The sequence below is a fragment of the Macaca fascicularis genome, chromosome 15 (genome assembly GCF_037993035.2).
Source record: "Macaca fascicularis isolate 582-1 chromosome 15, T2T-MFA8v1.1".
NCBI classification, from domain to species: Eukaryota; Metazoa; Chordata; class Mammalia; order Primates; family Cercopithecidae; genus Macaca; species Macaca fascicularis.
The window spans coordinates 9,916,943-9,931,201 of NC_088389.1; the positions used below are offsets into that span (position 1 = coordinate 9,916,943).

Genomic DNA, 14,259 nt, shown 5'->3' on the forward strand with positions numbered 1-14,259 from the left:
CTGAGATTATTGAAAACAGAAGCACTTGAGGCATTCGTAATGCTATTTCCTGAACATAACTTATGTTCAGTTCTTCAGAAACTTTTATCTGAGGAAGCATCTATAATTTTTGTTTTGTGCCACTCAGTGCTAGAAAGAATTGTGCAACACTCAAGTGAGTGGCATTATTCTTCTCCCTCCACCATGCAAGCAAGATTAAAGGTACCTCTGGCTCCCCGCAGTCTTCTCACCTGCAGGGTGCCTGGCGTGGCAGTGTGCTGCCTTCTGTCTTCTTTCTGGGGAGAATCAGTCGTGTTTGTGTGTGCTGCTCAGCTCAGCCTGGTGCGGTTGTGTGGGTGAGGAGATTGGTTGCTAGGTGACCCTCCCAGGCCTGCCTCCCACCTCCCTAGGCCTTGTTCTAAACTGACAGATAACCAGTGTCTTTTGGAAGAGGACAGCAGCAGGGCAGGAGAGAGTTTGTTCACAGTTTCTCCTCGCACTGATGTTTGAGCCTTCATCCAGCCTGGGCGCTTCTACAGAGCTGCCTTTGTGTGTTGCAAACCACTTCCTCCCAGTAACCGTGCTTTCAGAGGTTTGGAAATGTGACTTAACTCATCTTCAATTTTAAGGATACTATTAAATTTTAGTGTTGAAATTGATGTATTTTATGGCCTTTATTTGATTTCTCTTGATTTTTTTCCCCCATATGAGACATGGCATCTTAAGGGAGACAGCCTGGTGTTGGCCCTCTTTCCTAAGGATGGAAGTGAATTCTGAAAGCCCTTTATGTAGGCAGCAAAATAATCGGGGAATCGTTATTATAGCTATGCCTGTCCATGTAAAGCGAGCACAACTCATAAGCAGAAAAAAGTGCAGCCCGGGGGCAAGGTGAGCCCTAATGCTGCCTGTGCCTCACCTCCCTGCCATGAGGAACGAAAGTGCAAGCGCAGGTAGTTGAGTTAGCCTCCAAGCCCAGCCTGTGCCCCCCTCACATCCCTCTCCTTCTTCAGGGGCACAGGCCGTGCTGCCACCCCTCGCTCAGTGCCACGGCTGATGTGTCAGGAACAGGGGTTACTGTCCGCCCCTTGTTCAGTGCCAGGGATGATCTGTCAGGATCCCTCGTGCTCATCTGGTCCTCATGTCTTCATCATCAGCCTCCTGCTGGTAACGGGCTTATTACCTTGGTATGGGTAATAACTTACCCATACCAACGTATGTAATAACAGACCCATACCAACGTATGTAGTAACATACCCATACCAACGTATGTAATAACATACCCATACCAAGGTGTTGTGGGGCGGTGCTCAGTCCTCCGAGGGAGGGAATCGGCTCTTACCCGATTCATATTCAACAGGACCGGGGAATGTGTTCTTGTTCCATGTCCTGGTTGCCAGGAAGTCCTTGCCCTGGACCCTGTAATGCCCGGGGTCTTCCTGAGAAACGCTGGTGGCCACTGGAGCACAGCCCGGCCCCCTCCAGTTTCTCTGCTTTGTAACTGCACTTGTGTTCAGCAGGTCTTCCAGGACTTAGACGCTGCTTGGTGTGAGCCAGGTTTTGTGTGTAAAGAGGAGAGATCCGAGCCGGCAACCAACCAGCCCAGAACCATCTTTTATGCTTCCAGATTCTGTGGCCAAAAACTTACCCGTGGACATTGAGGGTGGTGCATTTCTGCTCCAAGACGTGTGTGGACTCAGCTGGAGGGATAGAAAGGACGTGGAGCCTCTTCCCTCCTGGCCTGGGCTTGGACCTGCTGTGTAGCCTCTCAGTGACACCAGGGCCCCCTTGTGTCACAGCGGCCTCGGGTTGCTGGCACTGCCCCAGGATGTCCCAGGCTTCATGATGTCCAGGCTCCCCTGGCATGGCGGCCTCAGGTGGGTGGCACTGCTCTGACGGACGTCCCAGGCTTCATGATGGTAGGGCCTCCTTGTGCCATGGCGGCCTCGGGATGGTGGCACTACCCCAGGGTGTCCAAGGCTCCAAGGCAAGTGTTGAGTCCAGCGAAGGGAAGTTGTACTGTAAGGTCTAGTCTCGGAAGGTGCCTGGGGTCCTATCCTTCAGAGTGGTCCTACACTCACCACAAATCAAGCCAGGGGAGGCCCTGCCAGAATTTGCAGCTGTGTTTCAGGTCGTCCCACAAGACCTCTTTTATTTTGGGTTAGTCAGGTATATAATTCTTTTTCTCTTTGGTTATTTTAGAGACAGGCAAAAAACAAAACAAAAAAAAAACCTTTTCGTTGCCCAGGCAGTGGTGTGAGCACTGCTTACTACAGCCTCAACCTCCCAGGCTCAAGCGATCCTCCTGCCTCAGTCTCCTGAGTAGCCAGGACCCACAGGCACATGTTCCACGTGTCCCCATGCCTGACTTGTTTTTGTATTTTTTGTAGAGATGGAGTTTTGCAATGTTGCACAGGCTGGACTCGAGCTCCTGGCCTTATGCGGTCCAGCTGCCTCAGCTTCCCAATGTACTGAGATCACAGGCATGAGCCACCGTGCCTGGCCAAGTGTGTTTCTAATTTCAAAGTTAAGAGGACCCAGAGTCAGTTAATGACGTCTCTACTGGAACATGCTGCTTATAGTACATTAGGAAAAATCATCCAGAACTTGGAAACGGGGCTGGACAGACACAGCCCTTCGAGGTTGTATGATGAACCCCTGGGGTTTTTAACCATCTGGAGGGATGTACCATGTCAGACTCACTGTTGTCGACGGGCTGAAGCCCAGGTTTCATGAGGTTATGTGTCGGCTTGTAGTACTTTCTCTGGCAGAGATGCGAGTGACTTCTGCTGACTGAGAGGCTCAACTCAGAGATTTCATGGCCTGAGGGACGGCAGCCTGTTTGAGCTGATGGAGCAATCTCGCGCTACCCTTATTTTCTTAAACGCCTATGAGTGACTTCTCACATGGTCTTTGAAGCGGCTTCATGCCCGCGCTCCTTGGTAATGATCGAATGCTTTTTTTGACCCCTCGTCCCCTTTCTTTGGGGTGTTCCAGTCTCAGTTCTCATGTGTTCTGCTTCTACGGGAATTTCTGAAGCTGCTGAGTGTAGAAAGCACTGAGGAGGCTGTGCTCCCACCCCTGTGAGCCTTCCAGGCATCATCCTCTCCCCTTGGCGAGGCGGCGTCCATGGCACACCGAGGAGGCTGTGCTCCTGTCCCCCGTGAGCCTTCCAGGCGTCCTCATCTCCCCTCCAGGGGGACAGAAGGAACCTTTCAAACCCTTCTTAAACTTGTTTTCATGTCTTTGTTTTAACAGATTTCTTTGCATCGTCTCCCTTATCCAGAAGTGAGTGTGAACGCTGAGTTATTCACGGGAGTCAAGAAACCACACGCAGCCCAAAGTGACGTTTGTTTCCCTGGAATGATTTGTGTGTGTTCACCTTAAAAAGCAACTCAGTAAAACAGGTGTGTTTTGAGGAATGACTTTAAATTACCCAGGTAAAAATGTGACAGTTAAATTTCATTGTCTGTGTGGGTGTCCACAACCCCCTTCTGTGATTGCGTGTGAGTTTGTGACTTGTGGTTATTTTTGAAGAAAGAAAATCTGTTGCTGAGGACTTCAGAGGGTGTGCTGGGATTGTGTAGAGTGGACATCGGGGGCTTCAGTGTGTGGCTTCCTTGAAGAGGTTCAAATTAAGGCTGAGAGTCCCTACTCCAAAATGCTCTGAAACCTGAAACATTCCGAGCTTCCCCATGACGCTGGAAGGAAATGATTTTCGGAGCACTTTGGATTTCAGGCGGGGGATGCTCAACTGGAAATTGAAATATTGCAAGACCCTTCTGGCCCCAGGAGCTTGGATAAGGACATGGAGGGGGCCTGTGCCGGGTGTCCCTGGAGTGTGAGGCAGCCTGGGCTCACCGGACTGGTTTTTGTAGGAGTCACAGAAGGGAAAGAGGGTCAAAGTGGCCACGTCTGACTCCTGAGAAGTCTGGACCAGAAGGAGGTGGGCACGGAGAGCAGCAGTTGAGTCCCCAGTGTCCGGGGCTCCTGTCCCTGGTGGAGTTGAGAGCCTCCGCTAGTTGTGGCCTCTCCCCTGTCAGCAGCCACTGAGGCCTGAAGGGAGAGAGGGCTGAGGAGAGGAGGGAAAGGATAGGCCTGCTTCTGGAGAGGGCCGGCGTCGGCCTGTGCTAGCCTCGTGTGTTACTCCTGAGTCCAGGGTGCACGGCCATGCCTTGTGGTGTAGTGCTACCCGGGATGCACAGTACTCTTGTCTGCAGTAACGGCTTTGTCTCCGACCCTTGGAGGCAAGTTACCTTTTTCCCCAGTGAAAAGAGGTAAAAAAATCTTACAGAAATGCATTTGTTCTAATGTCTATTTTCCGATAAGACATGGTCGCTTAGGCTAAATCTTCGGGAGGTCAAGGCAGGAGGATCACTTGAGGCCAAGGGTTTGAAGACCAGCCTGGACAATATAGCAAGACCCCATCTGTATAATAGAAAAATTAGCTGAGTGTGGTGGTGCGTGCCTGTGGTCCCTGCTACTCTGGAGGCTGAGATGGGAAGATCACTTAAGGCTACAGTGAGCTGCGATTGCTCCACTGTACTCCAATCTTGGTGACAGAGCCAAGACCCAGGCTCAGAAAGAAAAGTAAAAAAAAAAAAAAAAAAAAAAAATCCAGAAATGTCATTTTCTTTTTAAATCATCCCAAAAGAAAAATCGTTTTTTTCTAAGAATGTAAGGGAAACTGCTATGATTGTTTCTCCTTTTCAGATATTTACAGTAGTCCGTCCACATCATCTGTCACCTCTCATCTCATTACAGAGCAGCAGGTTTCTTTGAGGTTAGTGGTGTTTCTCTGTGTCGCACCTTGGAGAACAGCCAGCATGAAACCTCTTACCACGATCGTGTGCATTGTTTGTAGTACCAATTAAAATCCTCTCCAGAGACGCCTGTGCTGCTTATTATAGCAGAACTTTGGTTGTGCTGAAATGTGCATTCAGCTAATGGTTTTAAGTTCATATCTGAGATAATGCTGTATAATTCATGAAGCATATGGGATCAGTAATGATTGAAGATAATTCTGGCTGATGTCATTTAGAGGATATTTTTCACTTGAAGTTAAAACTTCCTTCACGATAGTCATTTTGGGATTCATTTAACTATGTGCTTTATTTCATAGCTCAAATTTTCATTAGTCATTTCATAACACAGGATTTTGAAAGCAGATTTGGCAAAATCTTTCTAACAAAATATTTGCTTATGACGTCCCAAGGAACAGCACTCATAATTGCTGGTAACTGTGGTTATGAGAGAAGTCACTGATGGCTGATGATAGAAGTCACTTGAACGGGAAGGGGTGCTTTGTGAGGCAGATGGGGTTTGAACCCCGACCCTCCTGATACACCAGCCCTGACCCTGGCCTTCTCTCCTCTCCACTGGAAGATGAGAAGGGTGCCAGCATCCACCTCACAGGCCGTCCTGAGTACCCGGGACTAAGGGCTTGTGTTCCTCTGGCAGGCGGCGCAGATGTGGGGGCTTGACGATATACACACTGCAGGCTGCCAGTGTCGGGGTAATCCAGTTTTAGTCATAAAGGTTGAATTTCCTTTGCTCCCCTGCAGACCAGGTGCGGTGCTGCTGTTGTAGCAGGTGTGTGGATCCTCTTGGGTGGTCCTCAGGTGGACAACGAGTCACTGATTCAGATTCCCAGTGTTAGATGTGAGGGGACCATGGACCTCATGTGTTCAGAGGGGAGGAGTAAAAAGCTTCCCTTGTAATTCCAGGACTGTCTATCCCAGGAATGCCAAACCACTGGCTTTCACCTGACGCCGTCGTAGGTGACACTGTATGGAAATGAGGACTCATGTTCCGCATACCTGAGCCCAGTACCCATCTCCCTTCAGGGCCATGGCCGAGCCCTCTTGATTTCGCTGGGTTGCCAGCCTGGGGATCTGTAAGCCCAGTGACGTCTCTGGTCTCGGCCCCCGCTCCCCGTGGGGACAGGAGGTGGCTTCAGGAGGCTGGTGATGAATGCCTGAATGAAGCCGACTTGTGACTGCAGTTCTGTCTAAGGGCCTCCCCGGTGTTAGATGTCAGTAAATGACACCTGTGTGTGGATCTCATGTGATGAGAGAAACAGTGGGGGAAACCAAAGCTTGTGGAGTCTGCAGGTTCTGGACTTGGGATTGTGTGTACTTGTATACTTGGTGAGGGGTGTGATGCCTGGAATGAGTGTGCACGTGTGTCATGTTTGTGCGTGTGTGGTGAGTGTATTTAGCAGGTGTCGCTGGAGTGAACATGTTCATGTGTGTCGTATGTATTTGAGGGTGTGTGTGGAGTGTGTACACGCATCATATTTGGTGAGTGTATTTGAGGGTGTGTATGGAGTGCATACATCCTTTTGCATGTATAGTATTGGGTGAAGGGGTGGCATGTGTGGAGCCTGGGCCGGCTCGCCTGAAGACCCCGTGATGGAAAGATGCACCCCTCTGCCCGGAAGGAGGTGAATCTTTGTGGCGCTCAGGACGCATGGTTCATCTCTATATAAAGGCAGAGTGTGAAACGCCGTGGAGGCTGAGAGAAGCGATGTGGTTAGCAAGTATGAGTGAGACGTTTGGGGCTTGTTAGCACCTGGCGTGTGTGCAGCAAGCATTGCTATCTGCACACGTGTGATCCTTAGAACGCTGGCGTGTGGAGCCGTGAGGCTGTCGAGGGCCCCAGCTCCTGGCAGGCTGAGGAGTTCCCTGTAACCACCAGGAGAACCGTGATTGAAGGCTGTCACTCAATCCCAAGTCCCGAAAGGGGCTCCTTTCAGAGAGGAAATCACCCCTAGAGCCTCGGGCAGAATTCAGCGATTTTTCATATAATGTTACTTAGATTTCACAAACATGAAACCAAGAACATATTTCAGAATGCTTATGGTCCTTCTGTAACCATGGAAACAAAGTAATTTGCAGTCGATGGACAGTTTCCAGAAGCTGAACTGCCTACATCATGAGCACGGCGCTCTCCCTACCGCCCTGGGCCTTGCTCCAGTTTGCTGGGGAGGCTGTGCAGGGCCTCTTGGCTGGGATACCTCTCTCATGTCCCATGTTGCTACCCCTGGTCAAAGCCATACTACTGGGCACCTGTGCCGTGAGGACACTGAGTGGACACGGAGCCGCGGGGCAGCAGTTGGTCAGGAGGAGGTGGCATCCACATGGTCCGAAACAGGTTTCTGTTCATTAAGAATGATCGTTGCAATAAAAACATACAGTGAAAGAAAACTCTCTACTGACCTGAGAATGTGTCAGCTGAGTTGGATGGGGGAAGTGCAGTGAGGAAGGTGAGGACTGAAAGGAAATGAAGGAGGGAGAGGAAAGGAGGGAAGGGAAGTGAAAGTGGGAGGGAGGATGGGAGTGAAGAGGAAGATGGAGGAGGAAGAGAGAGGGCGGTGGGCAGGAGCCTGGGAAATGAGTCCCAGAGTCGGTTCCTGACCGTCGTGGGTGCGTCAGAGCTGATCTTCCAGGAGAGGTGGCCTGGGAGGGCTGACCCTTAGGAAGTGAGGGCTGGGGGGAGCTGATTTTTTGGCCCTCAGCGGGGCTGTTGCTGACCTGAGATGCAGTCGATGGTTATCCCGAAGAGGTCGTCTGCACAGCCACCGTTTGCTGCCAGGTTGGAGAGAGAAGTGCTCCCCATGGGTTCTTTCTATTTTGTGGAGTTTTCCCAGTATAGCTGAGCAGCCTGTCAGTGGAACTGTCAGTGATTACTAACGTGTCTGAATTCTATAGAGCAGTCGGCCAGCTTCCGATCCTGTAGTTGTTGGGGGCACCACTCCCTTCGTGTCAGTGCTGGCCTAGCGTGGAAGCCACAGCCCCTCAGCATCCGATCCTGTAGTTGTTGGGGGCACCACTCCCTTCGTGTCAGTGCTGGCCTAGCATGGAAGCCACAGCCCGAGGCGCTGGGAAACCTGCGGGGCTCTCGCTGCCGGGGTTCTGATGGGAGTCCTGCGCTGGAAGAAAGATGTCCTTAGGGCAGAGCCTGGCGAGGAGGGGGTGCTGCTGTTGCAGCAGTACATGGAATTTCAAATGACGAATGAAACAAGCTTTTAATTATGACCAGAGCTCTATGCCCTGCTTTTCTTCAAATGGAAATGTTGTGCTGAAATGAATTTGCTGTTAATCGGTTGCCTCATGCAAGACGGAATGCTGGGAGCAAAGTAGAATGTGGACTTCTCTACAAAGCTTTCCTCCTCTCAGACTATAACCAGTTGGATGGTGCTACACAGGAATACGTGAGAATTCGTGTGAGAAAGGCTATGGGTGCAGACCTGTGTGACCGGCAGGTGTTGGGGGAGGTTTGAGAGAAGCTTTTGGCTGAAGTGGTGTCAGGTGCAGGTGCTGAAGTGTGATGTCTGTCTGGATGGAAGAGCACACGCTTCTGGGCTGCGGGAAACAGATAAAGGAGAAGGTGGGCAGACATGAGTCGTGTCTTAGGGATGGTAGCAATTCAGGCAGATCCAGGATCAGGCTCCCACGGGGGAAGAGTGGACATCAGGACCCAGGGAGCGTGGGGCGGGGGTCATGCCCAGGCCTCTGCGGAGCTTGCTACTGTGTCAGCAGGGCCTTGTGCTTGCCCTCCTTAAATCTTTCCCGATCCATAACACGGGCACAACAAAATCCACCTTGTGACACGAAGCTTAAATGAGATGATCTACATGGTGTCTTCCTTCCCTTCCTGACACATCAAAGACTCACAGCTATGGTAGCAGCGACAGACTGGATGGAATGCTGGAGCCTCTTTGCACCTGGTGAAGCCACATGGATTTGTGCAGTGCTTGTGGCTGTCTCTGAAAGCCCTTGATCATGGCAGTGGCAGCCTCGAGTGGCTCTTGGCATACTTCAGTCTGTGGAGTGCAAGGTTGACTGGATCTCCGTGGCCATTGATACCATTCATGGGTGAGCTGATGGGGCCCTAAAACATGGGGGAAGGCCGAGAGGACTTGGCTGCCAGAAGCATTGTAGATTTCTGGCTTCGAGAACTTGCTGATTTATGTACATAGGAAGGTAAACCCAGATGGCTCCAAAATTTTAAGTCCAGAAGAAAGGTGGGAGGGTGCAATTGCTGAGTAGGTCATGGTTGCCCTGTCCCTTTCTTTCTGGCCATCGTTTCTGCTCCCTCCCCCTGCCTTTGTGGGCTGGAGGGCCTGAGCCTGCACAGTGGTCTATTTCATGGTGACGATGGCCGATTATTACCCTGCACTAAGAAGTCTCTCCACTTTATTTTGCAGCAGTAGTTAAATAAATGTAAAGAGTGATGGTTTAGTGGTATTTGTTTTGGTTTTGCTTTTTTTTTTTAAAGTATTATTTCACTGAATGTTATTCCCAATTTCACTGATCACTTTGAGATGCCAAAACATGCTTTGATTTGTTATTTTGTATTTGAGCTAGTTTATTACGTCACAGGAATGCCAGTTATTCTGTTGTCACACATCATTAAGTATCTCAAATTGTGTTACTATAATACTTAGCTGAATTACCTCCCTTAGTTTGGCTTTTAAAAAACAAAAATCTGTGTGAAACACACAGGATGGTGCATGTCCATTGAGGGTTGTTCAGAAGTGTGACTTTTCCTGGCATGCTTGAAAATCATTGACATTATTTTATAGAAACACTTTGTAACTGACACCAAAACTAGAAGCTCCTGTAAAGGGCAGGGTAGGCAACGTGTTATGTTTTGTGGGTCACAGAAGTCTCTGCATATATTTCTTTTGTGAAAACTTCAAAGTGTAAAAACCACTTCTGGTTCCCTGGCCAAGGCTCAGTCGGGGATCATGGTTTGCAGACCCTTGACAGCAGCTGAGCTGAAAGCTGGTCTCCCATGCGGTGAGCAGGAGCCCACCTCATTGCTTCAGCCAGGAAGATGCTGCCCTCATGCTGGAATTTACTTCAAACAAACTTGAAAGCTCTGGCACCGCTGCTCATTTCCATACTGTTGCAGGCTGTCTAAAATACAGAGGATGCCTTGGCGTTTTGATTTTGTTACTCCTGTTGAACGGCTCTGAGATGGCTCATCGCGAGTTAGACATTTGCAGAAATGATCAAGCAGAGCTGCAGTCATCTTGTATATCAAGTGAAGTTTTTTCTGAAAGATTGTTACAGGCTTACATTTCTGATCCCTTTCCATCCACTGCTCTTGTATGATTGGTTTCTTTTTGCACCCATTTGGGCTGTGAAGCGTCTCCCCACCGTGGTAGAACTTTAGCTCTGATTTCATGCATGAGTCAGTATCCTCACTCCTCTTCTGCGAGGAGAAAGCGCTGCAGGTCCTGCGTGGTTTACGTCCCCTCCTTGCACGCGGATGGATTGGGAGGTATTTGTGGTGTGTGAACTTGCTACCCCTAAAGGCTCCTTGCTCACTCCCCTGGATCATACTCCTCCCTACTGCCATAGACTGCACTCCTCCCTCGTGGTTTATTCCCCGGACCTCATTCCTCCTTCCTGGCTCACTCCCCTGGACCACACACCTCCCTCCTGGTTCACTCCCTGGACCACACTCCTCCCTCCTGGTTCACTCCCTGGACCACACTCCTCCCTCCTGGTTCACTGCCCTGGGCCCCCACGCCTCCCTCCTGGTTCACTGCCCTGGGCCCCCACGCCTCCCTCCTGGTTCACTGCCCTGGGCCCCCACACCTCCCTACTCTCCTGGGCCGCATTCCTCCTTCCTGGTTCACTCCCCTGGGTCCCCACTCCTCCCCCTTGGGGGCTTGGTAGTTTCTGCTGTGCTTGTGCCAGCACGATAAGGCTGAGTGGCAGCTCCAGGGCTGTGGCTGCTCACGCAGCTGTGGCATTAGTGCAGAGAACTGCGGGGATGCAGCTGCCCTTCCTGTGATGCTTCGAGTGTCATAGTCGATATGGAAAACTGGGTGGGATGTGGATGTCCCAGGAAGGGACAGGAGCCTCCCCTCAGCCTTTGTCAAACACTTCTCAGCCAGGCGTGATGGCTCATGCCTGTAATCCCAGCGCTTTGGGAGACCGGGGCGGGCGGATCACCTGAGATCAGGAGTTGGACACCAGCTTGGCCAATGTGGTAATTTTTGACGCATTAAGGATTAAGGAAAATGACTCACACTCGTTTGCCTTGCTTTTTAATTGACGATTGGTGTAGCCCAGTAGCGTGAACTTGTTAAGCAACCATTCTTACCGAAAGACTAATCTTTAAAACTCTCTTCCTCTGGACACGTCTTTGGCTGCTGTAATCAAATGCAATATAATCAGCACTGGTTAATGGCTTTCCTTGCTGGGCTAACAAATGCTCCTCAGAAACGTTGGTTTCTTGTTATTTTCATTTATAAGTATGTTTTAAGCCTTCTAATTTTTCTAGCTTTCCTGCGAGTTGGGAATAATTGTGATGGGTGCTTAGTTTGGGATGTTGACGTACCCTCTATGCCCAGCTACTATGCCATTGTGTGAACACTGATTTGTCACTTTCTCATGAAGACTGATTTCACCTAGTTTGGTAAATTCTATTAATTTTAAGGAAGGGGGTGGAATGCAACTGCTGTTAGGAGGCTTTTTTAAGGATCAAGGAAATGTTGCCATGATTATTACCATTACAGAAGGAACATAAAGACACGTGCTGCCTTCAGTCAAGATGAATATGTAAGTCCGCATCTGTGACTGCAGAAAACGGCAGCCCGAAATCTTAAAATCGTGTGGATGCACCAAGCCCATGTGCAGGGCACTGTGGAGCAGCCTGCATTAGCCGAAGTTGGCCCACAAGCCCTAAGGGATGGTGTCTGAGTTATGATAAGGCTCTGACTTGGGATTAAACAGGCCTCCAAATACTGTGATATTCTAAACAAGGACATGATACTGCCCAGGGAGCCCATTGGGCACCTGTAGGCAGTGTAGGTGAGAAAAGGCTCCAAGGAAGATTCCTGCAGCTCAGCTAGGAGGATTCTGTAAGGCAGTAGACACATCAATGTTCACATAGGAGTGTTGAGCTATATTCATTCCTTTTAAGCAGCCAGGCTTGTGTGTGTTTTTAGGGGCACTCACATGGCACCCCTTCCACTCTCACTGCTGGTCAGGTGAGGTGTTCAAGACTAGCCTGACCAACAAGGTGAAATCCCATCTGTACTTAAAAATATAAAAAATTAGTTGGGCGTGGTGACAGGCACATGTAATCCCAGCTACTCCGGAGGCCGAGGCAGAAAGAATCACTTGGACTCGAGAGGCAGAGGTTGCAGCAAGCCGAGATCGAGCCACTGCACTCCAGCCTGGGTGACAAAGGGAGACTCTGTCTTAAGAAAAAAAAAGATTTTAAAAAACCCTACATGGCCCTAGTTGCTTCTGTAGGAGACGGCATGGTTCCCGAAGGTAGACTTTGTGTTGAGGACTCTGCAGCGTCAGGCTGGAGACAGTCTCCCTTCCTAGCAGCGTGAGCCCCTGGGCTGCTCTTTTACCAGAAGGGATGGTGGCATCTCTGGGAGTTGTCTGTGGACTCAGATCTGTGTGGATTAGTGACTTGTGTTACTCACAGATACTTAATTTTATGGGTAAATGAATACCTGGATTGGCTGCAACTTCAGGGCGAGATTCGGGAGTAGGGAGTGAAAAGTGACGATGGAACCCTGGGCTTGTCTTGCCGCCCCCAGGACCCGGTCGGGGCGCCTTCTTGTCTGAAGTCCCAGCACGAGGTCAGGGTAGCCCTCCCCTCTGAAGCCCCCAGCAAGTGATCGGGGCATCACTCCCCTCTGAGGCCCCAGAACCTGGTCGGGGCGCCCCTCCCTTCTGAATCCCCCAGTAGCTGGTCGGGGTGCCCCTCCCTTCTAAAGCCCCCAGACCCTCCTGGCCTGCGGTGCTGCTTCTCCGAATGCTGCCCTTGGCTGTTTTCCAGGAATCACCTGCACCCGAGCAGGCTGCCTGTTTCACTTCTCGGATCTGGGGTGTCGGTGGAGCTCATTTATCTTGTCTTCCTCCTCATGTGCCGTATCTCACCTATTGTCTGTCAGAGTTCGTGTGAGTACGTGTTGTGCGTTCTCAGGCTGTAATCGGTGTTCAGGTGACAAGAACGTCTTAGAGCAACGGACTGTCTGCTCTAAAGGACGCTGTGGATGAATCGAGACACGGTTTACTTGTGGGGTTTAAATTTCCTGGGTGTTGGAGGCAATTGGGGAAAAAAGGTCTTAAAAAGCCCCTGGGGATGAGGAAGGCAATCATGAAAAAAATTACTCTATACACACTTAGCAGTTGATTTAATTTGTAGGTGAATTTTGTATTTTGGGAACTAGTAAAGCTACTGTTTGTAGGGATTCCTTGATGAGCTTCTTGTTTTCTGTCAAGTGGAAGGTAAATTGGATCGGTTTTGTCTTTAATTCGGACTGACTAGGATCTACTTTCTTTTTCCCCCCATTCACGTTAGGGTGGGGATTGGACTAGAAGAGCTGTAGGATCTCTTTATTTCTGATCTTAAATGAATTTTTTCTTTACTCACCTTTTTTTTTTTTTTTTTTTTTTTTTTTTGGTGAGCTGCTATTTTTTCCCTTTAATGCACTGTTCTTTGGTTTGGGAAATGTGGTCTATTTGTATCGTGCTTTAAATGTACACAATGGTTCTAAATTGCTACTTTTCATTAAAGTTAGATATAACATCTTAATTAAAATGTCATCTAAAAATCAGGCACAATCTGAGGCCTGGAGACCCCTCTTGTCACTTCCAGCCGTGTCTCCTTCCCTGGCCACATTGCCTCTGGCCACATCTCCTCCCCACACTACACCGTGTTATCCCCACAGCACGTCACCTCTGGCCACATCAACTCCCTCCTGGCCACATCACCTCTGGCCTCACTGCCTGCCTCCCTCCCTCCTGGTGGCCTCCGTGGCTTCTGCTGTCTGCCCTCCCGTGGGTGTGTTCGAGGCTCTTTCCCCATTTTCTGCTCCTGAGTGGGTGTCGGGGCCTGGATGTTTCATAGGATGCAAGTTTCTTCCCTTCCAGCCACAGGTCTCTGAGCGACAAGTCCAGAGAGGGCACTAAGCTATCCTTACCCACCTGGGGGCCCCGAGCCCTGACCGCCGACCACCAGGGCTTTTCTGTAGGGTGTGGGGCAGACTCATGCGTGAATTGGGCTAAAAAGGTGCTTCCAGGAATCCTTGTTTTAAGTGAATTGGAGCAGAGATGGGGAGCGGGGACCACCTGGTTTGCTCAGTATTTGGTCCTGATCACAGCCGATGAGTCAACATAAGCACCTCCTGAATGAAGCATTCCACAGACTGATTTTACACATGACAGTTGTGATGGCTGGAAAAGGCTTCACACAATGAGTGAGTTTGAGTTTCATTTGAAGGAAGAACAGGTCCCT

The 14,259-nt window shown here is 50.0% G+C and overlaps 1 long non-coding RNA gene across 4 annotated transcripts in view; it reads left to right on the forward strand.

The window, feature by feature from the left end:
• Positions 1 to 769: 769 nt before the first annotated feature.
• LOC135967347 (uncharacterized) overlaps positions 770 to 14,259 on the forward strand; it is a 42,361-nt gene continuing 28,871 nt past the window's right edge. For 2 of the 4 annotated variants that reach the window (XR_012424187.1, XR_012424186.1), the window contains exon 1: positions 10,725 to 10,986. This is a non-coding gene — a long non-coding RNA (uncharacterized lncRNA). Of the gene's footprint in view, positions 1,854 to 3,234; positions 3,384 to 10,724; positions 10,987 to 14,259 lie in introns of those variants that run through there. The other 2 variants (XR_012424188.1, XR_012424189.1) reach the window with 2 other exon arrangements.